General features: G+C 42.7%; 1 protein-coding gene across 1 annotated transcript in view; it reads right to left on the bottom strand.

The window, feature by feature from the left end:
• The window catches only part of LOC145414618 (bone morphogenetic protein 10-like), a 304,172-nt gene that overhangs the window by 21,234 nt on the left and 258,123 nt on the right, over nt 1-24,815 (bottom strand). The window lies entirely within an intron of this gene.

Raw genomic sequence — 24,815 nt, 5'->3', positions numbered from 1 at the left:
AGACAGGAGGTGGAAAGATGAGATAGAGAAATTTGCAGGGAAAACGTGGCAAAGATTGGCTCAGTCAAGGAATTCGTGGAGAAGGTTGGGGGAGGCCGTTGTTCAGCAGTGGACTTGTAATGGCTGATGATGATGAGGATATATATATATATATATATATATATATATATATATATATATATATATATATATATATATATATATCACTTATGTCACTTATGTGCCACGGCTGTGGCACAAAAGAAGAAACCATACAATGAATGGATGAGAAATAGGGGCGTGGAAGAAGTTGAGAGGCAGAAGAGAGAGTTATATGTAGAAAGAAAGAGAGAGGTGAAAAGATTAGTAAGAGAGAGTAAGAAGAGAGTGGATGAGGAATTTGGAAGGAATTTGAGTGTAAAGTGGAGGGACTGTAAGAAAATGTTCTGGAAAGAGGTGAAAAGAGTAAGACAGGGTGGAAGTGAAGTTAGCAGGGGAGTGAAAGATAAAAATGGTAGATTACTAGTGGAGAAGGGAGAAAAAGTGAGCAGATGGAGAGAACACTTTAAGGATTTGTTGAACGTAGAAGATGGAAGTAATGCGAGTATAAGTGGCTGGGGAATGGCTGGGAGAAGGAGGGAGGTGAGAAGACAGGAAGAAATCAGTAGGATAGAAGTTGTGGAAGCAATGAAGAAAGTTAAATCAGAGAAAGCCCCAGGAATTGATGGAGTGTGTGGTGAAATGCTGAAGCATGGGGGAGAAATAGTAGTAGAATGGATGTGGAAGATGTGCAGATTGACCTGGGAGGAAGGTAGAGTCCCGGAGGATTGGAAGTCAGGTATAATTATTCCCTTGTACAAAGGAAAAGGGGAAAAAGAAGTGTGTGGTAATCATAGGGGCATTTGTCTTCTTAGTATAATAGGAAAAGTGTATGGTAGGATACTTATTGACAGAGTTAGAGAAAGAACAGAGAAATAAGTTGGAGAAGAACAGGGAGGCTTTAGGAAGGGAAGAGGTTGTGTAGATCAGATATTCATTCTCAGATCTTTAGTGGAAAAGTTTCTAGAGAAGGGAAAGAAGTTGTATGCGACCTTCATGGATTTGGAGAAAGCATATGACATGGTGGATAGACAAGGACTGTGGAAAGTGTTAAGAATATATGGAGTAGATGGGAAGTTGTTGAATGCAGTGAAGAGTATGTACGATGGTGCGAAGGCTGCAGTGCGTGAACTAAGTGAATTTTTCTCTTTGAAAGTTGGTTTGAAACAGGGATGTGTCATGTCTCCATGGTTGTTGAATCTGTACATGGATGGGGTAATAAAAGAGGTACAAGGTAGGGTAGTGGATGTTGGAGTGGCCCTGGTGAGAGAGGATAGTGTTTGGAAACTCCCTGTACTGTTGTTTGCAGATGATACTGTGTTGTTGAGTGAAGACGAAGGGGAGCTGCAAGGCTTGGTGGATGAGTTTGAGAGAGTGTGTAAGAAACGGAATCTAAAGGTGAATGTAGGGAAGAGTAAAGTGATGGTCTTTGAGAGAGGTGAAGTCAGTGAATGTACAGCGAGGTTGGATGGTGAGGAATTGGAAAATGTGAGTACGTTTAAGTACTTGGGTAGTGTGATGAGTAAGGATGGAGGTTTGGAGGGTGAAGTGCTTGAAAGGGTACAGCAGGGAAGAAAGGTTGCTGGTTCTTTGAAAGCAGTGATAAGAAACAGGGAAGTGAGCATGGAACTGAAAACGTTACTACATGACAGTATTGTGATACCAACTCTAACGTACGAAAGTGAAGCTTGGACGTTGTTGGAAGGACAAAAGTCAAGAGTGAGAGCAGTGGAAATGAGTTATTTAAGAGGAGCCTGTGGAGTCACATGGAGAGACAGGCTGACGAATGAGGATATAAAGGAGCGTTGTGGTGTTGATGTGGATGTGATAGGAAGCGTTATGAGGAACACACTGAGGTGGTTTGGCCATGTGAAGAGGATGGAGGGTGAAAGACTGACGAAGAGAGTGTATATGAGTGAGGTGGAGGGGGGGAAGAGGGAGGGGGAGGCCGAGGATGAGATGGAGGGATGGGGTGGAGAGGTATATGAGAGAGGGGGGTGTGAGTTGAGAGCAGGGCAGTGAAATGGCGGGGGACAGGGCGACTGGAGGCGATTTGTTTGTGGCCACCCCAAACGGGATTGAGGCGTCTGGCAATAGATAGATAGATAGATACATGTCTTTCTGTTACACAAAGTTTGTGCGGAGCATCACACCCAAAAGGTAAGATATAAGAAAAATTAAAAGAAAAAAAAATTGCTAAGGCTTCCGTGGAGTGTGCTGTAGCCCCCCCCCCCCCAGAAAATATAGGCTGCGTAGCTCCGTCGTGCCAGAATAGCCGTTGTAAGGACCATCATGCAAAAACAGCAAGAGATACCAACAAACACCAACAACTAAAGTTGCTAAGGGAGTTTTGGAATGTGCTATAGGTAATCATATTCAAAAGTCGACCGCGTAACTGCGTCGTGCCAGAATAACCGTTATGAGAAGCATCACGCACAAAAGGTAATTAATATCAACAAGCTCCAAACGCAAAAGATGTTTAGGATCCAGTGGAACGTGCTGTAAACTAAAAGGGGAAGGGAGAGGGGAAGGGAGAGGGGAAGTCGACCACGTACAGTACAGTCTGAGACTAAAATCCTTGGACTTAGAAAATTTGTCAGTTAAGAGATGGTGCTGCAGTCGTTGCTGAGAAAAGGACGGAGTTACCAAACGAGAGGAGCGGGAGTGTGCTGGGGCAGGGTGGCAGGGAGTCAGTGTGCTGGGGAAGGGTGGCAGGGAGTCAGTGTGTTGGGGCAGGGTGGCAGGGAGTCAGTGTGCTGGGGCAGGGTGGCAGGGAGTCAGTGTGTTGGGGCAGAGTGGCAGAGTCAGTGTGTTGGGGAAGGGTGGCAGGGAGTCAGTGTGTTGGGGCAGGATGGCAGGGAGTCAGTGTGTTGGGGAAGGGTGGCAGGGAGTCAGTGTGTTGGGGCAGGATGGCAGGGAGTCAGTGTGTTGGGGAAGGGTGGCAGGGAGTCAGTGTGTTGGGGCAGGGTGGCAGAGTCAGTGTGTTGGGGCAGGGTGGCAGGGAGTCAGTGTATTGGGGCAGGGTGGCAGAGAGTCAGTGTGTTGGGGAAGGGTGGCAGAGAGTCAGTGTGTTGGGGAAGGGTGGCAGGGAGTCAGTGTGTTGGGGAAGGGTGGCAGGGAGTCAGTGTGTTGGGGAAGGGTGGCAGGGAGTCAGTGTGTTGGGGAAGGGTGGCAGAGAGTCAGTGTGTTGGGGAAGGGTGGCAGAGAGTCAGTGTGTTGGGGAAGGGTGGCAGAGAGTCAGTGTGTTGGGGAAGGGTGGCAGAGAGTCAGTGTGTTGGGGAAGGGTGGCAGAGAGTCAGTGTGTTGGGGAAGGGTGGCAGGGAGTCAGTGTGTTGGGGAAGGGTGGCAGGGAGTCAGTGTGCTGGGGAAGGGTGGCAGAGAGTCTGTGTTGGGGAAGGGTGGCAGGGAGTCAGTGTGTTGGGGAAGGGTGGCAGAGAGTCTGTGTTGGGGAAGGGTGGCAGGGAGTCAGTGTGTTGGGGAAGGGTGGCAGAGAGTCTGTGTTGGGGAAGGGTGGCAGGGAGTCAGTGTGTTGGGGAAGAGTGGCAGAGAGTCTGTGTTGGGGAAGGGTGGCAGGGAGTCAGTGTGTTGGGGAAGGGTGGCAGAGAGTCTGTGTTGGGGAAGGGTGGCAGGGAGTCAGTGTGTTGGGGAAGGGTGGCAGAGAGTCTGTGTTGGGGAAGGGTGGCAGGGAGTCAGTGTGTTGGGGAAGGGTGGCAGAGAGTCTGTGTTGGGGAAGGGTGGCAGGGAGTCAGTGAGTGGAAAGTTGGGGCTCATGTTCATTAGTTCAAATTTGTATGTCGACTCTGATTTGAAGTTGAGTATTAGTTAGGCAAGCTTTGGTGCACAGAAACTTTAGTTCAATAATGCGAAAAATAACTACCCAAAACAAGTAACATCCAGAAAAATGGTATGGAATTTAAATTTCATAAGGTAGGAGCTTTTTCATGACGAGAGGAATCGTGTGACGGAAGTCAGGATGACGTTAATATTTTTTTATTTTTTATTTCAGTCCCCGTAATAATTAACTGTTGTTATATATTCCTTTCCTGACGTTTCATTGTATACTGTATGTCCCTCTGTTAACCGATCTTTTTATCTGTTGAATCATTTGTGCTATTCAGTGATATTATTTACACTATATCAAATAAACTGATGGATAGTCCCTCGTTGGTAAGAGAATCATTAGTATTTTGACTGGTATGAGTATCATTGTGAAAGATGCTTCGGTTGCCATTAACTGGAAGAATATCGTTTGATGTTAAGACACTTTCTCACGGTCAGTATTTACGTACAATATTATGTTGTCAATGTTATAATGACGAACACTATCCCATTATCATTACTCTGGACATACTTATCAGGCAGTTCTACCATTTTACGTGTATTTTAACGTATTTTCACCTCCGTTCAAGCGAGAATACCGGATCAGTTCATGCGCATGTGGGCGGGACCATGATGACACTGGCCTGCGCCTTCTCCCTCCCTCTCCTTTTTTCCCTCAAGCCTTTCTCTTTTACTATTTTTCCTTCAATGTTCTCCTCTCCTTTTCTTTTTCGTCTATCCTCCATCCTATTCCTTTCCTCTAACCACCACTCCATCTTACTTTTCACCTACATGCGGTAATTCCTTAACAAATGCCGCACCCCTTTCCATCCGTACTGATGAGTTTGCCTCACCTTACTTCTTTAATCCCTCCCTTCCCTTGCTCTCTTTCTCACGGGATCAGCTCACACTTACTCAGTGTCCAAAAATAAACCACAACCTTGTTCTTTACTATATATATATATATATATATATATATATATATATATATATATATATATATATATATAATCATCATTAGCCGTTGAGGTCCACTGCAGGACCGGCCTATCCCTACCAAAGCAGGGACAATACAGCCAATGTACAGTATCTCTACCCAGTGACCTACAGTAGGCTGTCTGGTAGAGATGGTATGTAGGGTGAGAAGTGCTTGTAAGTGTAAGTGTAGTGTTGGAGTGGCTTTGGATGTGTGTGTAGTCTGTGAGCCAAGCGCAATCGGCCCGCGCAAGCCGACTGGGTGCAAGCATACTTTACAGTATGCGACACTGGTTCTACCACAGCACCCTGATGTCCGCCAAGCAGTACGTGGCCAGGAGAACGTTACCCTATTGGGGCGCGAACCCTCGCTCTCCAGTGTACGAAAACGCACACTTTACCACAGAGGCTCCATAGATATATATATATATATATATATATATATATATATATATATATATATATATATATATATATATATATACAGTTTATCATTATATTATTAATAATATGCTTTCCTGTATTTATCCCCATTGCTTAGACATACTATTTTTTTTTTTATCAACATTCTTAATCTATAGTAGGCTTATTAATAAATATGCTTTCCTCCATTTATCCCCAGCTTAGGCATACTATTTTTTTTAATCAACATTCCTAAGCTACAGTACTCTTATTAATGTAGGCCTATAAGCTTTCCTGCATTTATCCCCATAGCTGAGGCACACAATTTATTTTAATCAAAAGTCTTAAGGTGTTGTTATGATCATATATAAAAAAAAAATTTTGCTTTTATATATTACTGAAACAAATGTCACATAAAGCTGTACTGTACACATATATACACTTCTTCATGCGCGAAGGCACAAAGTTGGTACTGCATCCTCCGCTAAGTTTCGGATCTTTACAGGAACTGGGATGCCCAGGAGTTCATATTTTAGATTTCTTTTAAAGCACCTAACTTCAAAATGCAAAATACATATCCTTGCGTTTTTGGGATTGAAACTTTTCTCCGACACAGATTAATCCACTTCTTTCTAATTTCTTCTTCTTGAGGATATCTGTGTAGAGAACAGTCTCCTTTGTCTGAATAGGAAGAGTTGCAACCATAAACTGCACAATAATCTGGCATTTTTTCGATCTAGAGCACGACCCGATCAGTGAGTGGCCTGGGTCAAACTGAGACAGCAGGCCTAGTGACGTCATGCGCGGCTAGGGACCCGTTTTCGTCCCTTCGTGGACTGACCTGGTATGGCGTTCAAGTTTGTATCATTGAGAATTCCGCATTTGTATTAACTCGCTGACGACAGAAATCGTAACTGCCCTGTTCAAGTTGACGCCAAATAATTTCTTCAGCACAGGCGTGCCTTCAGGCCTACGACTACTAAGACAAGCCCGTCTCCCTTTACACCATCCAGGGGTCATCTCCCACCTACTTCTTTTCCCCCATGGCCTATTATCATCCCAATGACCCATTATCCCCCTTAAACCTACTCCCCCCGCTAGGACATATTTTCCTCCGTGGACCAATTTTCCCCTTTGGACCTATATTGCCCCACGGACCAGTGTTACCCCATGGATCTGTCTTCTCCTGGACCTGCTCCACTCAAGGGACCTATTTTTTGCTATGGACCTGTTTTAATCACAGACCTATTTTCCCTCAATGTCTCTTTTTCTCCATGGATCTATTTGCCCCCGGAACATGCTATCCACCCTGGACCTACTTTTTGTTTATGGAACTACTTTCTCTCGCATGACCAATGTTTCCCATCGAATTACTTCACCCATGGACCTATTTTCCCTCAGTGAACCTATATTCTCTATGAACCTCTATTTTGTTATGAACCTACTTTCTCCCCATGGAAACACACCAAAGCCTCACACTGATTTATTTTTTTCTCATGGCCCCATTTCGTCCATGGACCTGTATAACCCACTGGTCAAATGTCTCTCCTTTGACCTATTGCCGCCCAAAGACATCCCGATAAACCTGTTTTCCCACATAGACAAAATCCAGTTATGGACCAAATTCCTCCATAGACCTATTCCACAATGAATTTAATTTAGTCATCCTGCCCCCCCACCCCCCCACCAGCCCACCCACCCATATACCTAGCCTACTCAACCTCCCATGTGTAGTAAGTCCGTCACCTTGCTTGTTCCCTGGAAAACCATACATTCCCCTACCCACCCACCCAAAAAGCCCACCTATCAACCTGCAAAGCCCACCCACCCCACCACCGTGCCCTACCCACCAGTCAATCCACCCGTCAATCCACCCGTTCACCCTCTAAACCTCTCCCACATATCCACCCACCACACCCACCCACCCACCCACTTCTCCCACCACACCCACCCACCCACTTCGCACTCCTCACCTGTTTACCCATCCTACCTACCCACCCCACCCACCATGACAACCCACCTTACCCACCCACCATGTCCACCCACCCCATTCATTTGCCCACCATCCTACTAATCCAGCCATCAAGTTTGGACCATCACAAGATGACTTGCAAATTTACACACACACACACACACACACACACACACACACACACACACACACACACACACACAAAGGAAGTGCTGGTGTTATAGATTGCAGTACTTCAAACCGCACCACCATCGCAACCTTACCACCACCAAACTACTCACGACACCAGAAATTCAAGTAATCATGGCAGCATATTTCAGACTTCACTGTCTATCTATTTATCTGTCTATTGCCAGACGCCTTAATAACGTAACGGGTGGCCACAAACAAATCGCCTCCATGTCGCCTTGTCCCCCGCCATTTCACTGCCCCTCTCCCCAGCTAACCCCCCCTCCTGCTCTCTCATGTACGGTCAGGGAAAGTTCCGTGTTACCCACTATTCGGAGCATTGGTGGTCGACGAATAGTCATGAAGCAGCTGCCAGACCCCACTTGTCTGGTAACTGTGAGTGGGAGGGAGGGTGACCGGGGGTGGGAGGGTTTGGAGAGTTGCTCATGTCACAGTACCATTAGCCAATGATAATGCATCCAACGTATTCTCAAAGTGCAAAGGCGGTATGCTGTTTGCATGGTATCACACTGTTATCAGTCTGTCTACATTACTGCAAATACATGTTTACTGTCAAAGGTCTGCTTCTTTGCCTTCGTTTTGTATTGTTCGATAGGAATGACAGTTACAGAGACTGATCTTATAATCAGATCTTCCCGTGTCATTCTGTCTAAAGGAAAGCGAAAAGTCTATTAATCGCTCATATAGATTGTTGTTTTCTTTTTATTATTATTACACACTACCTTAGACTCTAACTTCGAGATGAATAATTACCAGAATAACGCTGAAAATATTTGCAGGCGGATGGTTATAGACAGATGACAGAGGATAAATATTTAAACAAACAAATATATATATATATATATATATATATATATATATATATATATATATATAATAGCTTTTTTCGAATCAAAATCAAATATAAATATGTTATATCGTTACGAATATCTCTTGGGGAAATGTCTCATGTTAAAGTTGAGGGGGAGTGAAAGCATTCAAGCGTCTGTCCGAACCCAGCAAACTTCCATAAGTTTCCAGACAACACTAACTCTACAGACATCTACGTAATTTTTTAAAATATAATGATGGCATCATATTGCCATCTATCCTTACTAAATTAACTCAGACACACCGTCCAAGTCATACATTGCAATCTTACACTTGATTCTCAGCCTATCACCAAACCCTCCTATGCCCCAATCCTTCGCCTCCCCCTACTTCACACTCACAGTTACCAGACACATGAGGTCTTGCTGCCGGATCACATTTACCCGTCTCACACCAGTGCTTAGAGAGGTGGGTAATGCGGAACTTTCCTAGACTGTACCTCTCCACTCCATCCCTCCATCTCATCCTTGGCCGCCCCCTCCCTCTACCCCCCCCCTCCACCTCACTCACATACTTTCTCCTTGTCAATCTTTCGCTCTCCATCCTCTCCATGTGGCCAGACTACCTCAGTGTGTTTCTCCTAACGCTTCCCGTCACATCCACATCCACACCACAATGCCCCGTTACTTCCTTATTTGTCAGTATGTCTCTCCATGTGACTCCACATGCTCTTCTCAAACAACTCATTTCCACTGCTCTCACTCTTGATTTGTGTCCCTCCAGCAAGGTCCAAGCTTCATTTCCATAAGTTAGAGTTGGTATCACAATACTGTCATGCAGTAACTTTTTCACTTCCATGCTCACTTCCCTGTATCTTATCACTACTTTCAATGAACCAGCATCCTTTCTTCCTTGTTGTACCCTTTCAAGCACTTCGCCCTCTAAACTTCCATCCTTACTCATCACACTATCCAAGTACTTAAACGCACTCACATTTTCCATTTCCTCCTCATCCAACCTCACTCTACATTCACTGACTTCACCTCTCTCAAAGACCATAACTTTACACTTCCCTATATTCACCTTTAGATTCCGTTTGTTACACACTCTCCCAAACTCATCCACCAAGCCTTGCAGCTCCCCTTCGTCTTCACTTAACAACAGAATATCATCTGCATTGCCGTTGTTTATATTAATTTTATTAATATCCATTTTGGCTCATTTTCTTCATAAAGAGTATACTTTATGATTCTTTAATCAAAACAAACACTTTTCACCTGCAACTTGGTAAAAAATGTTTAATGATTAGGTTACAAAAAATATTTTTTGCCCTTCAGCATCTTTCAGCTCCAAAACTATCTGCTTGTTTTAAATATATTTGTTGTATCGTCTTTCACGTGAGTTTCTATTTCCCAAGTTATGAGAAAATGTTTTTACATTTTTACAAATGCGATACAGCGTGCAGGGGAAACAGCGGTTTTTCTCCTCTTATTACATTTAGCTTACTCTTTGGTGGTAGTTGGTGGCGACCATCATCCATTCACTTGATGCAGTGCTGACCATCCTTCCTGTCACTTTTTATTTATTTTGCTTCTACTTCAGGTGGCCCAACACTGAGTGACAAACTTAATGGTTTCCTGTAACCCAGGAAACTGTTTACAACGTTGGGTGGTAACCATATTCTGTAGACACATAACTGGGTGATGTGGAGCCTACTGTGATACCCCTGCTAACTGAGTGGTGGGAAGCAAATAATGGCGTTCATTCAGACCCCCACACTCTTCACCGCGTCCTGCTGTGGCAAGGCACTGTCTACCCAAAGGAATCGTTTGCTCACTGCACAGGATTGCTCTGCAGAGTCGGTTGATTGTCTGTGGTTGATGGGTCTGCTTGGTCAGGCAGTCCGGTATTACTCAATAATAATAACAGCAACAAAGATTTTTTTTTTTTTTGACCTTTTCTCATGCCATTGATTACTATCGTATTAATATGCAAAATCAGCCCACTTTCCATGCTATTACATCCTTGTCAAAGGAATATAAGCATATATAATATATAAGTTGACAAACACATTAAAAGAGGTTTTACGGCGCGTGTTATCGCCGAACATCGTTCAAGACCCCAAAACACAAAACGATTTTATATATTTAATGAGTCGTATGTCCGAGAGAGTGTTAGCTTCTGCTGTGTGCCCTTTGTGGTACAGGTGTGGCCGGTATTGCATCACTACACTTCATTATACATGTACTTTATGCAAGATGATTATCCTCAGATATATATATATATATATATATATATATATATATATATATATATATATATATATATATATATATATATATTGTTACATAGCCTATGATTTCATCATCCCTTGTATAATTCTAACTTATGATACAGATTTGTTCGTGATTGCATCATCCTTTGTATAATCCTAATGTACAGTATGCTGCATGTTTGCTCACGATTCGCCACGTGGCTTCCATAGTGACCAGGCTTGCATGTTCTACCTCACTCCCTCCTTCTCCCCCTTATAGTAGAGTAAGTAGTTCTTTCTGTTGTTCAGAGCAGGATTGTCAACTCTTCGTCCCCTATGCCTTCATTTGCGCAGCCTTCTTACAAGTTGAATCAAGCTCTGCCGGCCCCCTATATAATGAGCTCAGTCTCTGCATTAGTTGCCACTTAGATCTACTCCTCATTCTGTTCACATCTCTGTCCTTCCCTGAACAATATATTATTATTTTTGTGAGTGCTCAGGAAGTCTCCAGCTATCTACCTGCTGTATAATTTGAGTATAAGTGTTATTACCATTTTTCTTGTACTGTATAGCCTAAGGCGTTAATTCGTAAGCCTGGTAAAGTTTTTATGATTCATATTGGTTCCATACTGTCAGCCAGTATTAGTAATATTTTGTATCTGTAATAATATTATATCTTGCTTTAACTCAGCATTATCCGGTTTTCTCATTTTATCAGGGCTGACTTAGATAAATTTGCTCTTGCTAAATTCATGTTAATAGAGGTATTGCAGTTAACTATATATGTAACCTGTTTTGCCATTACATTATCCTTATGAGTCCTGAATGTTTAGTTGTTAGTTTGAGCATTAAACTTTAACTTGTAATTTTACCTAAATCTTTTGTTTTGAACCTGGAACTTTGCGGGACAGTAGTGATTTTAGTATTCTCACTTGAAGTGTTCATTATCTCTCTCTGTTCCGTAACATTAATTTGGCGACCTCTTATCAGGATATTCAGGATATTATCATAAGGATATTGCTCGATATTTTGTGACTGTGATTTATTCATGATGTCTACTATTACTTCTCTGGATGAAGTCAAAGATTTTTTTTTCAAATGTGCAAGCAGTGTGTGATGTAGAAAACAGAACAAAGAATGAACTTAAGCTTGTTGCTCAACAATTGGGAATTGTTGTTCACTCTCATCATTCTAAAGATCAAATTGTTGGCATGATTAATAAAAGCTTGTTTAATGTAACTTCTCCAGATGAGCAAACGCAGATTGAAATAGCTAAGTTTCAGCTAGCCATGCAGGAGGCTCATGCTAAGGAGGCTGAGTTTCAGGCTCGTGCTAAGAAGGCTGAGTTTCAGGCATGTGCTAAGGAGGCTGAGTCTCAGGCTTGTATTCAGGAGGCACAGGCACAGGCTCAGGCACAAACTGAACTTGCTAGGATTCAGGCAGACCATGAGTATTGCATGAAACAAGGTGGAACTGGATCGTCTAGCTCTGATAATTTTGATGTGGCTAAAAATGTTAAACTTGTCCCTCCTTTTAATGAATCTGATTTAACAAAGTATTTTCAGTTGATTGAGAGGGTAGCTACAGGTTTTAATTGGCCCAAAAAGTATTGGCCAGTACTCCTTCAAACTGTTCTCACCGGTAAAGCTCAAGTAACTTATACATCTTTGCCTCAGGATCAATCTGATAATTATGATGTAGTTAAGAGCTTGATTCTTAAGGTCTATGAGCTTGTTCCTGAAGCCTATAGAGTAAAATTTAGGACAACTTATAAGCAAGATAAGCAATCCCATGTTGAGTATACAAAAATCAAAGAAGATCTGTTAGAGCAGTGGTTAAATTCTAAGAATGTGGATTCTGATTTTGATAAATTTAAGCAGATGATTTTGCTGGAGGACTTCAAAAGGTGTATTAATAAAGATGTAAGCCTTTATCTTGATGAGAAAAGAATAGATAATTTGTCTGATGCTGCAGTTTTAGCTGCTGAATATGTTCTCACTCACAAGAGATATTCTAAAGAAAAAAGGAAAGCTGAGAGTAAGTACGTTGCCTCTACTCAGAGTACAGGTAACAGGAAAGAGAATAAAGATGATGTTTCTCAGGAAGTAAATACCAGCTTCACCTCTAGATTTCAGAAAAGTAAATGTACTTATTGTAGTAAGCTTGGTCATACTACGGAGAAATGTTTCAGGAGACAGCGTGATGTGAACAAAAAGGAGTCTTTAAATATTCAATCAATTGGTCTAGTGTCCACCCTTGAGAGTTCCCAGAATTCTTTAACCGAGTTAACTGAACCTGCTTTGAGGGGTAAATTAAATTCTCATGATGAAGCTTCTCTTTTGAGCAGTAACGTGGGTGACACTCTCAAGAGTTCATGTGCTAATTTCCTGTCTGATGGTTTTGTCAGTCCTCTGGACAGTAATGACAGGAAATCAGTTAAAATATATCGTGATACAGGTGCTTGCCAATCCCTTATGCTGACCAGTGTTCTAGGCTCTAATGTTAATTCCTCTGATGAAACTGTAATCTTACAAGGTGTAGGAAATAATTACTTCTCTGTCCCTCTGTGCAGAGTGAATTTAGAGTCTGGTTTTGTTAATGGTTCCGTTATGGTTGGGTTGGTTGAGACACTCCCAATGTCAGGTGCAACTTTCTTACTTGGAAATGATATTGGTGGAAGTCAAGTGTGTCCAGCTCCTCAGTTGTCTAGTGAACCAGTGACTGCGACCCAGGATTGTGATGTCCCTGATGTGTTCTCTGCATTTGCTGTCACTAGGGCTAAGTCTAAAGTTACTGGTGACTTAGAGGATAATGATGATGATGATGTTATCCTAGCTGACACTTTTCTTGCTAATTTGGACCACTCACCAGATGAGGCAGTACCCCGTAGTGTTGATAATTCGTCTCGTCAAGAGTTGGTTGAGTTGCAGGTTGCTGACCCTGAGTTGAAAGGTCTAGCTAACTCCGCTTGCAGTGAGGAAGAGTCAGCTGGTGCTTCTACTTGTTATTATATAAAGTCAGGAGTACTTATGAGGAAGTGGAGACCCCCAACAGCATCAGCCGACTGCGAATGGGAGGTTGTACATAAAGTTGTCATCCCTCGTGTTTGTAGGCAGGATATCATTAGAGTGGCTCATGATTCCAGTTTGGCAGGACACCTTGGAGTGAGGAAGACTGTGGCATGCATTTTGAAACACTTCTACTGGCCAGGTATCTTCAGAGATGTTTCCTGGTATTGTAAGTTTTGTCACACCTGTCAAGCTGTGGGGAAGTGTAATCAGACCGAAAAGGTTGCACCTATAGTTCCCATTCCTCCTTTTGAGGCGCCATTCACCCGTGTGTTGGTGGATATTGTGGGCCCTCTTCTTAAGACTTCTTCAGGATTTTCTTATGTGTTGACCCTGATTGATATGGCTACTCGTTATCCTGAAGCCATTTCACTTAGAAATATCTCAGCAAAGAACGTGGTTAAGGAAATGCTAGGGTTCTTCACCAAGTTTGGTCTGCCCAAGGAGGTACAGTCAGACCGGGGAAGTAATTTCATGTCAAATGTTTTCAAGCAGTCTCTGAAAGAGCTGGGCATCACCCAGATCACGTCTTCAGCTTACCATCCCCAGACCCAAGGAGCGTTGGAGAGATATCATCAAACACTCAAATCGATGCTCAGGAAATACTGTTTGGAACATCAGAAAGATTGGGATAAAGGTCTTCCATTCGTTGTATTTGCCGCAAGAGAATCTCCAAATGAATCACAGGGCTTCTCACCCTATGAACTACTGTTTGGCCATGAAGTAAGAGGACCCCTTAAGCTACTCAAGGAATGCTGGCTGTCGGAGGAAGATGACGTCAACCTGTTGGAGTATGTGATGAAGTTCAAAGAACGGCTGTCCACTGCTTTACAGCTGGCGAGAGAGAATTTAGGAGCTGCTCAGGAGAAGATGAAGACTTGGTATGATAAGAAGTCCAGGTTATGCGACTTTCAGCTGGGAGATCAGGTTTTGATTCTGCTACCAGTGCATGGGCAACCTCCTCAAGCCAAGTTTAGTGGTCCTTATTTCATGGAGAAGAAACTCAGTGATGTCAACTATGTCATCGCCACACCAGATCGTAGAAAGAACAAGCAACTTTGTCACATCAACATGCTAAAGTTATATCACAGGCGGGACGAAAATAACCCAGTCTGCACTGTAGCTGTTCCACCCGAGTCTGCAAGTGAAGCTCTCCCATGCAGTATGAACCTGAGTGATAGTTTGGGGAAGAATCCTGATATCATGAATGATCTCCAGACTAAGCTTTCTCATCTAGCTCCCGAGGAAAGGCAGGTGTTTTCGGCATTACTGCAGGAGTACCCGCAAGTCTTCCGTGACACTCCAGGAAGAACCACTGTGTTGATGCATGATGTCGATGTTGGAGATGCAAAGCCAATTAAACTGCCTCCTTACCGTGTGAACCCAGTGATAGTTCCTCTCATCCAGAAGGAGCTTGGCTACCTGTTGGACCACAAGATGATTGAGCCCTGTCAGAGCGAGTGGAGTTCTCCTGTCACTCTAGTCCCCAAGCCAGGTGGGTCACAGCGGCTTTGCATCGACTACAGACGTGTTAATCAGATAACCAAAACAGACACCTACCCTCTCCCTCGCGTGGAAGATTGCATAGACAAGATCGGAAAGGCTAGGTACATAAGTAAGTTTGATTTGTTAAAGGGATACTGGCAAGTACCTATGACTGAACGTGCTAGGGAGATCTCATGTTTTGTAACACTAGGAAAGACTTCTGCATGTTCTGTAATGCCATATGGTATGAAGAATGCACCAGCCACTTTTCAGAAGCTCATGAATGTTGTAACAGAGGGTTTGGCAGGGTGTGTTGTTTATATTGATGATGTATTAATCTTCAGTGACAACTGGAAAGATCACCTATGCCATGTCAGTAAATTTTCTGAGGGTTTGGTTCAGGCTAATCTTGTAGCTAATTTATCAAAGTGTGAGTTTGGTCAAGCTAAAGTTCAGTACCTTGGGTACGTAATTGGTGATGGACACGTTGCACCACCAGGAGCTAAGGTTCACGTTATAAGTGATCTTCCCAGACCTAAAAGTAGGAAAGAGCTACAAAGATTTTTTGGAATGGTAGGTTATTACAGGAGATTTGTTCTTAACTTTTCAATTCTTGTATCACCACTTACAGACCTACTGAAAAAGGGAGTTAAATTTGTTTGGACCGATAACTGTGAATCCTCTTTCAGTAAACTTAAAGCTATCCTATTAAGTTAGCCAGTGCTTGCTACTCCAAATTTTGCTAAGCCTTTTAAGATGGCTGTTGATGCAAGTGATACAGGAGCTGGGGCTGTTCTGCTGCAAGAGGATGACCAGGGTATTGAATACCCTCTATCTTATTACAGTAAGAAGTTCACTCCACCTCAAAAGAACTACTCAACTATTGAGAAAGAGCTTTTGGCCTTGATTTTGGGTTTACAACATTTTTCATTTTATTTGTGTTCTGGTTTTGACCCCATAGGCATTTGTACCGATCATAACCCACTGAAATTCCTTAGTAAGTTTAAGGATAAAAATCAGATATTGACAAGATAGTGTCAACTTCTTTAGGAGTATTCATTAGACATACAACATGTCAAGGGGAAAGAAAATGTTATTGCAGATTGCTTATCTAGACTTTAGACAGATTGTTTTAGAGTAATAAGAAATTTCCTTTGTAAATTTCTTTTTCTTTGTGGGTAGGTGTTACATAGCCTATGATTTCATCATCCCTTGTATAATTCTAACTTATGATGCAGTTTTGTTCATGATTGCATCATCCTTTGTATAATCCTAATGTACAGTATGCTGCATGTTTGTTCACGATTCGCCACGTGGCTTCCATAGTGACCAGGCTTGCGTGTTCTACCTCACTCCCCCCTTCTCCCCCTTATAGTAGAGTAAGTCGTTCTTTCTGTTGTTCAGAGCAGGATTGTCAACTGTTCGTCCCCTATGCCTTCATTTGCGCGTCCTTCTTACAAGTTGAATCAAGCTCTGCCGGCCCCCTATAACAGTCTCTGCATTAGTTGCCACTTGGATCTACTCCTCATTCTGTTCACATCTCTGTCCTCCCCTGGACAGTATATTATTATTTTTGTGAGTGCTCAGGAAGTCTCCAGCTATCTACCTGCTGTATAATTTGAGTATAAGTGTTATTACCATTTTTCTTGTACTGTATAGCCTAAGGTGTTAATTCGTAAGCCTGGTAAAGTTTTTATGATTCATATTGGTTCCATACTGTCAGCCAGTATTAGTAATATTTTGTATCTGTAATAATATTATATCTTGCTTAACTCAGCATTATCCGGTTTTCTCATTTTATCAGGGCTGACTTAGATAAATTTGCTCTTGCTAAATTCATGTTAATAGAGGCTATTGCAGTTAACCATATATGTAACTTGTTTTACCATTACATTATCCATATGAGTCCTGAATGTTTAGTTGTTAGTTTGAGCATTAAATTTTAACTTGTAATTTTACCTAAGTCTTTTGTTTTGAACCTGGAACTTTGCGGGACAGTAGTGATTCTAGTATTCTCACTTCAAGTGTTCATTATCTCTCTCTGTTCCATAACAATATATATATATATATATATATATATATATATATATATATATATATATATATATATATATATATATATATATATATATAGAGAGCCCGACGCCTCGATACCGTTTGGGGTGGCCACAAACAAATCCCCTCCAAGTCGCCCTGTCCCCCGCCATTTCACTGCCCTGCTCCCAACTCACACCCCACTCTCTCATATACCTCTCCACCCCATCCCTCCATCTCATCCTCGGCCTCCCCCTCCCTCTTCCCCCCTCCACCTCACTCACATACACTCTCTTCGTCAGTCTTGCACCCTCCATCCTCTCCACATGGCCAAACCACCTCAGTGTGTTCCTCATAACGCTTCCTATCACATCCACATCAACACCACAACGCTCCTTTATATCCTCATTCGTCAGCCTGTCTCTCCATGTGACTCCGTAGGCTCCTCTTTAATAACTCATTTCCACTGCTCTCACACTTGACTTGTGTCCTTCCAACAACGTCCAAGCTTCACTTCTGTACGTTAGAGTTGGTATCACAGTACTGTCATGTAGTAACTTTTTCACTTACATGCTCAATTCCCTGTTTCTTATCACTGCTTTCAAAGAACCAGCAACCTTTCTTCCCTGCTGTACTCTTTCAAGCACTTCACCCTCCAAACCTCCATCCTTACTCATCACACTACCCAAGTACTTAAACGTACTCACATTTTCCAATTCCTCACCATCCAACCTCGCTGTACATTCACTGACTTCACCTCTCTCAAAGACCATCACTTTACTCTTCCCTACGTTCACCTTTAGATTCCGTTTCTTACACACTCTCCCAAACTCATCCAACAAGCCTTGTAGCTCCCCTTCGTCTTTACTCAACAACACAGTATCATCTGCAAACAACAGTACAGGGAGTTTCCAAACACTATCCTCTCTCACCAGGGCCACTCAAACATCCACTATCCTACCTTGTACGTCTTTTATTACCCCATCCATGTACAGATTGAATAACCATGGAGACATGACACATCCCTGTTTCAACCCAACTTTCAAAGAGAAAAATTCACTTAGTTCACCATCCACACGCACAGCAGCCTTCGCACCATCGTACATACTCTCCACAGCATTCAACAACTTTCCATCTACTCCATATATTCTTAACACTTTCCATAATCCTTGTCTATCCACCCTGTCATATGCTTTCTCCAAATCCATGAAAGCCGCATACAACTTCTTTCCCTTCTCTAGAAACTTTTCCACTAAAGATCTAAGAATGAATATCCGATCTACACAACCTCTTCCCTTCCTAAAGCCTCCCAGTTCTTCTCCAACTATATATATATATATATATATATATATATAATATATATATATATATATATATATATATATAATATCTATCTATCTATCTATCTATCTATAGCCCAACGGCCTAATCCCGCAAATGGTGGCCGCAGACAAAACGCCTCCAAATCGCTCTGTCAGCCACCATTTGACTACCCTCCCCCCAACTCACCCCCCCGTCCCTCATATACCTCTCAACTCCATCCCTCCTCCTCATCCTCGGTCTCCATCTCCCTCTCCCTCCGTCCACCTCACCTACATACACCCTCTTAGTCAGTCTTTCATTCTCCATTCTCTTCACATGTCCAAACCACCTCAGTGTATTTCTCCTAATCTTCTCAACCACATCCACATCCACCCCACAGCGTTCCTTCACTTCTTCATTCGTCAACCTGTCCCTCCACGTCACTCCACATGCTCCTCTCAAGTAACTCATTTCCACTGCTCTCACTCTTGACTTGTTCCCCTCTTGCAAGGTCCATGCCTTGCTTCCATACGTCAGGGTAGGGATCACAATACTATCATGCAGTGACTTCTTAACTTCCATACTCACCTCCCTATTTCTCATCACTGCTTTCAGTGTACCAACAACCTTCCTTCCCTGCTGTACTCTTTCACGCACTTCATCCCCCAAAGTTCCATCCTTACTCATCACACTACCCAAGTAGTTGAATGCACTCACATTCTCCATATCCTCACCATCCAACCTCACTGCACACTCTGTAACTTCATTCCTCTCAAACACCATAACTTTACTTTTGTTTACACTAACTTTCAGATTCCTCCTCCTACACACTGTCCCAAATTCATTCACCAAACCTTGCAACTCCCATTCATCTTCACTCAAAAGTACTGTATCATCAGCAAACAGCAACACCGGAAGCTTCCAAATCTCACCCTCATTCATTAGAGCCACCCCCACATCCACTGCCCTACCCTGCACCTCCTTTACAACCCCATCCATGTATATATTAAACAGCCATGGAGACATCACACAACCCTGTTTCAGTCCTACATTGAGATCAAAGAACTCACTCAGCTCACCATCCACTCGCACCGTAACCCTAGCTCCCTCGTACATACTCTTCACAGCACTCAACAATTTCCCCTCCACTCCATATATTCTTAATACTTTCCACATACCTTGCCTATCTATTCTGTCATAAGCTTTCTCCAAGTCCATGAAGGCAGCATACACTTTCCTTCTCTTCTCTAGATACTTCTCCACTAAACATCTTAGACCAAATATCTGATCTACACACCCTTTTCCCTTCCTAAATCCCCCTTGTTCTTCTCCAACTAGCTCCTCTGTCATATGCCTAACCCTATCAATGAGTATTCTACCATATGTTTTACCAGTCACACTAAGTAGGCAAATACCCCTATGGTTACCACATACTTCTCTCTCTCCTTTTCCTTTGTATAAAGGAACCCTTCCCTCTTCCCAAGCCAATCTACACAACTTCCATATCCACTCCAAAACAATCTCACCCCCATACCTAAGCATTTCACCACACACTCCATCAATTCCTGGGGCCTTTCCCAACTTAATGTTCTTAATCGCTTCCACTACTTCCGCCCTACTGATCTCTTCCTCCCTCCTCTCATCTCTTCTTCTCCCAGCCATTCCCCAACCACTTATACTCGCACTGCTCTCACTCTCCACATTCAACAAATCCTCAAAGTGCTCCTTCCATCTCCTCAGTTTCTCTCTCTTCTCAACCAACAATCTATTATTCCTATCTTTCACTCTCCTACTATTTCCCCTTTCACGCTGCCTTACTTTCTTTACCTCCTTCCAAAACAATTTCTTACTTTCCCTCCATTTCACACTCAGATTCCTCCCAAACTCCTCATCCACTTTCTTTTTACTCTCCTTCACCAGTCTCTTAACCTCCCTTCTCCTGCTCGCATATACCTCTCTCTTCTCTCTCTCATCTTCTCCCCTACCTCTACTCGCTAACCATTCACTATATGCCTTCTTCTTTTGTTCCACAGCTCGTTTCACCTCATCATTCCACCATGCTGTCCCTTGCACACCCTTGCATCTCCTCCTCACTCCACAAACCGCCTCACACGCTGCGCTTATCTCTTCCGTGAATATCTTACATACGTCTTCCACCCCTTCCATCTGCTCTAGCTCATACCTTCCTAGTCTTTCTTCCACTATGCTCTTATACTCTGTCATTTTCTCATTATCTTGCAATTTCTCCACTCTTCTCACAGGAGTTGCTTCCTTCTGTCTTCCCCTTCGTCTCCTCAACCACTTTCTTTGCAGCTCTACCTTGGCCATCGCTAAGTGATGGTCAGAGACTCCATTCCCCCACCCTCTCCACACTCTTGCATCCAACACTTGTCTTCTCATTCGCTCATCCACACACACGTAGTCTATCATTGCCTTTCGTTCAACAAGTTCACCATCCATCCTCCTCATTACTCTCCATGTATACCAGTGGATCATCTTATGCCGAAAGTAGGTGTTGGCTATTGCCAACCCCTTACAAGCACAGATGTCCACCAAAGCACTTCCATTCCCATCTACGTCAGCTGGCACACCCCACTGACCAACCACTCCATCCACTCGTACATTCCCAACTTTGCCATTCATGTCTCCAATCAACAGCACTCTCTCGCTCCTCTCAAACTTGTCCATACACGCTTCTACACTCGCCCAAAACTCATCTTTCACTCTTGCCACTCGATCCTCTGTCGGGGCATACACACATACAATCGCCCACGCTTGTATACCTACTTTCATCCTCACCCATACAATCCTTGCACCCACTGTTCCATACTCTCTTATATTCTCCTTCCACTTCTTGCTTATCTTCAGACATACTCCCTCTCTTGCCCTCTCATTTTCATTGACTCCCGCACATATACCTAAACCATATTCCCATATATATATATATATATATATATATATATATATATATATATATATATATATATATATATATATATATATATATATATATATATATTGCCAGACGCCTCAATCCGGTTTCGGGTGGCCACAAACAAATCGCCTCCAAGTCGCCCTGTCCCCCGCCATTTCACTCCCCTGCTCCCAACTCACCCCCCCCTCTCTCATATATCTTTCCACCCCATCCCTCCATCTCATTCTCGGCCACCCCCTCCCTCTTTCCCCCTCCACCTCACTCACATACACTCTCTTCGTCAGTCTTTCACCCTCCATCCTCTCCACATGGCCAAACCACCTCAGTGTGTTCCTCATAACTCTTCCTATCACATCCACATCAAAACCCACAACGCTCCTTTATATCCTCATTCGTCAGCCTGTCTCTCCATGTGACTCCACAGGCTCCTCTTAAATAACTCATTTCCACTGCTCTCACTCTTGACTTGTGTCCTTCCAACAACGTCCAAGCTTCACTTCCGTACGTTAGAGTTGGTATCACAATACTGTCATGTAGTAACTTTTTCACTTCCATGCTCACTTCCCTGTTTCTTATCACTGCTTTCAAAGAACCAGCAACCTTTCTTCCCTGCTGTACCCTTTCAAGCACTTCACCCTCCAAACCTCCATCCTTACTCATCACACTACCCAAGTACTTAAACGTACTCACATTTTCCAATTCCTCACCATCCAACCTCGCTGTACATTCACTGACTTCACCTCTCTCAAAGACCATCACTTTACTCTTCCCTACATTCACCTTTAGATTCCGTTTCTTACACACTCTCTCAAACTCATCCACCAAGCCTTGCAGCTCTCCTTCGTCTTCACTCAACAACACAGTATCATCTGCAAACAACAGTACAGGGAGTTTCCAAACATTATCCTCTCTCACCAGGGCCACTCCAACATCCACTACCCTACCTTGTACCTCTTTTATTACCCCATCCGTGTACAGATTGAACAACCATGGAGACATGACACATCCCTGTTTCAACCCAACTTTCAAAGAGAAAAATTCACTTAGTTCACCATCCACACGCACTGCAGCCTTCGCACCATCGCACATACTCTTCACAGCACTCAACAACTTCCCATCTACTCCATATATTCTTAACAATTTCCACAATCCTTGTCTATCCACCCTGTCATATGCTTTCTCCAAATCCATGAAAGCCGCATACAACTTCTTTCCCTTCTCTAGAAACTTTTCCACTAAAGATCTGAGAATGAATATCTGATCTACACAACCTCTTCCCTTACTAAAGCCTCCCTGTTCTTCTCCAACTAATTTCTGTGTTCTTTCTCTAACTCCATCAATAAGTATCCTACCATACACTTTTCCTATTATACTAAGAAGACAAATGCCCCTATGATTACCACACACTTCTTTTTCCCCTTTTCCTTTGTACAAGGGAATAATTATACCTGACTTCCAATCCTCCGGGACTCTACCTTCCTCCCAGGCCAATCTGCACATCTTCCACATCCATTCTACTACTATCTCTCCCCCATGCTTCAGCATTTCACCACACACTCCATCAATTCCTGGGGCTTTCGCTGATTTAACTTCCCTCATTGCTTCCACAATTTCTATCCTACTGATTTCTTCCTGTCTTCTCACCTCCCTCCTTCTCCCAGCCATTCCCCAGCCGCTTATACTCGCATTACTTCCATCCTCTACGTTCAACAATTCCTTAAAGTGTTCTCTCCATCTGCTCACTTTTTCTCCCTTCTCCACTAGTAATCTACCATTTTTATCTTTCACTCCCCTGCTAACTTCACTTCCACCCTGTCTTACTCTTTTCACCTCTCTCCAGAACATTTTCTTACAGTCCCTCCACTTTACACTCAAATTCCTTCCAAATTCCTCATCCACTCTCTTCTTACTCTCTCTTACTAATCTTTTCACCTCTCTCTTTCTTTCTACATATAACTCTCTCTTCCGCCTCTCAACCTCTTCCACACCTCTATTTCTCATCCATTCATTGTATGCTTTCTTCTTTTGTGCCACAGCCTGTCTCACCTCTTCAGTCCACCACGCTGTTCCTTGCACCCCCCTCCGTCTTCTCTTCCTTCCACACACCACATCACATGCTGCACATATTTCTTCTGTAAATATTCTACACACACCTTCCACGTCTCCCATCTATATATACACACCTTCCACGTCTCCCATATATATATATATATATATATATATATATATATATATATATATATATATATATATATATATATATATACATACAGTATTAAGTTTTGTAGTTAGGGACGTTGGTTATCGATTCACTTCATGCACAGTCACCTTTCAGGTTACTCAACATTGAGTGACGAGGCAAATATTTTCTTTTAGTTCATGAAGTCACTTACTACGATGCGTTGCTACCCAGCGGTTCTCAAGCTGCTTGATCCATGACCCAACAACCAGTGTTCATACAGTGTAGGCTCGCCACCCCTCACTTTTTCCTGAATCTCTCTCTCTCTCTCTCTCTCTCTCTCTCTCTCTCTCTCTCTCTCTCTCTCTCTCCCACACACACACACACATACACACACACACAGCTGTTTATTAATCGTTATTGTCAAGTCATAGTTCTTCCATCCTTGCAATACTGTAGGCAGATCGATACCAAAATATTAGTTATTCTAAAATCAATAATACTCTCCGAAGTATACTGTACAGTAAATACTGGTAATTAGACATCAAATGCTATCAGGCATCAAGCAAAATTATGATTTCTTTGAGAAATACGAGTATAAGATTTCTCTTTGAATTTGTTATGCATTACAGAAAGTCTGCCAGTCCCGATGTGAAGTAACCAGATGGTGGGAAGTGTAGGGAGGGGGAGAAAAGCTCCGAGGGCGTTATTCTCGAAAGGTTTAAATTACATGGGCCGCCTTACATGTGACAACTGTAATAACTCTCTGCACGGATTCACAGTGAGTAACCAGTGTACAGCCTATCGTAGTTACCATAAGTTTGTGAATAGTGTGCCAATGATAATTATAATTTAAATAAGTATATAAAATACTGTGAAAACATTAGGTCTGTTCTGTGTCTCTGAAACCCACCGAAATTCCTCTAGCGACCCATCTTTAGGTCGCGAGCCACAGTTTGAGAACCACCGTTGTAACGAAATGGACTGTCCCATGAGAGTGTACATCCATGGCATGTTTGGGGTTCAACAGTCACACAATATCTCTTATGAGTGAGCGACTGGTTACTCTTATCTCAGATGTTTAGGATATAGAATAAATGACAGATAATAATTATTTTGCACTGGGAAATGTTGTGTGGTTTTAAAATATTTTAGTCCAAATCCGAGAGAAAATTTTCGTTTTCAAAACTGCTCACTAAATTTAACTGGCCTGAAAATATCTTTACTAAAACAATACATATTTTATCAGTGATTGTTCGATGACATAACTGGCATATGTATTCAAACATGGAAGCGTCTTCATTCAGAAAAAA

Source organism: Coenobita brevimanus, chromosome 100 (assembly GCF_032717465.1).
Source record: "Coenobita brevimanus isolate Jiangsu-jjx chromosome 100, ASM3271746v2, whole genome shotgun sequence".
Taxonomy (NCBI): domain Eukaryota; kingdom Metazoa; phylum Arthropoda; class Malacostraca; order Decapoda; family Coenobitidae; genus Coenobita; species Coenobita brevimanus.
The sequence above is the reverse complement of the archived record's forward strand: the minus strand, read 5'-3'. Positions and strand labels throughout refer to the sequence as shown.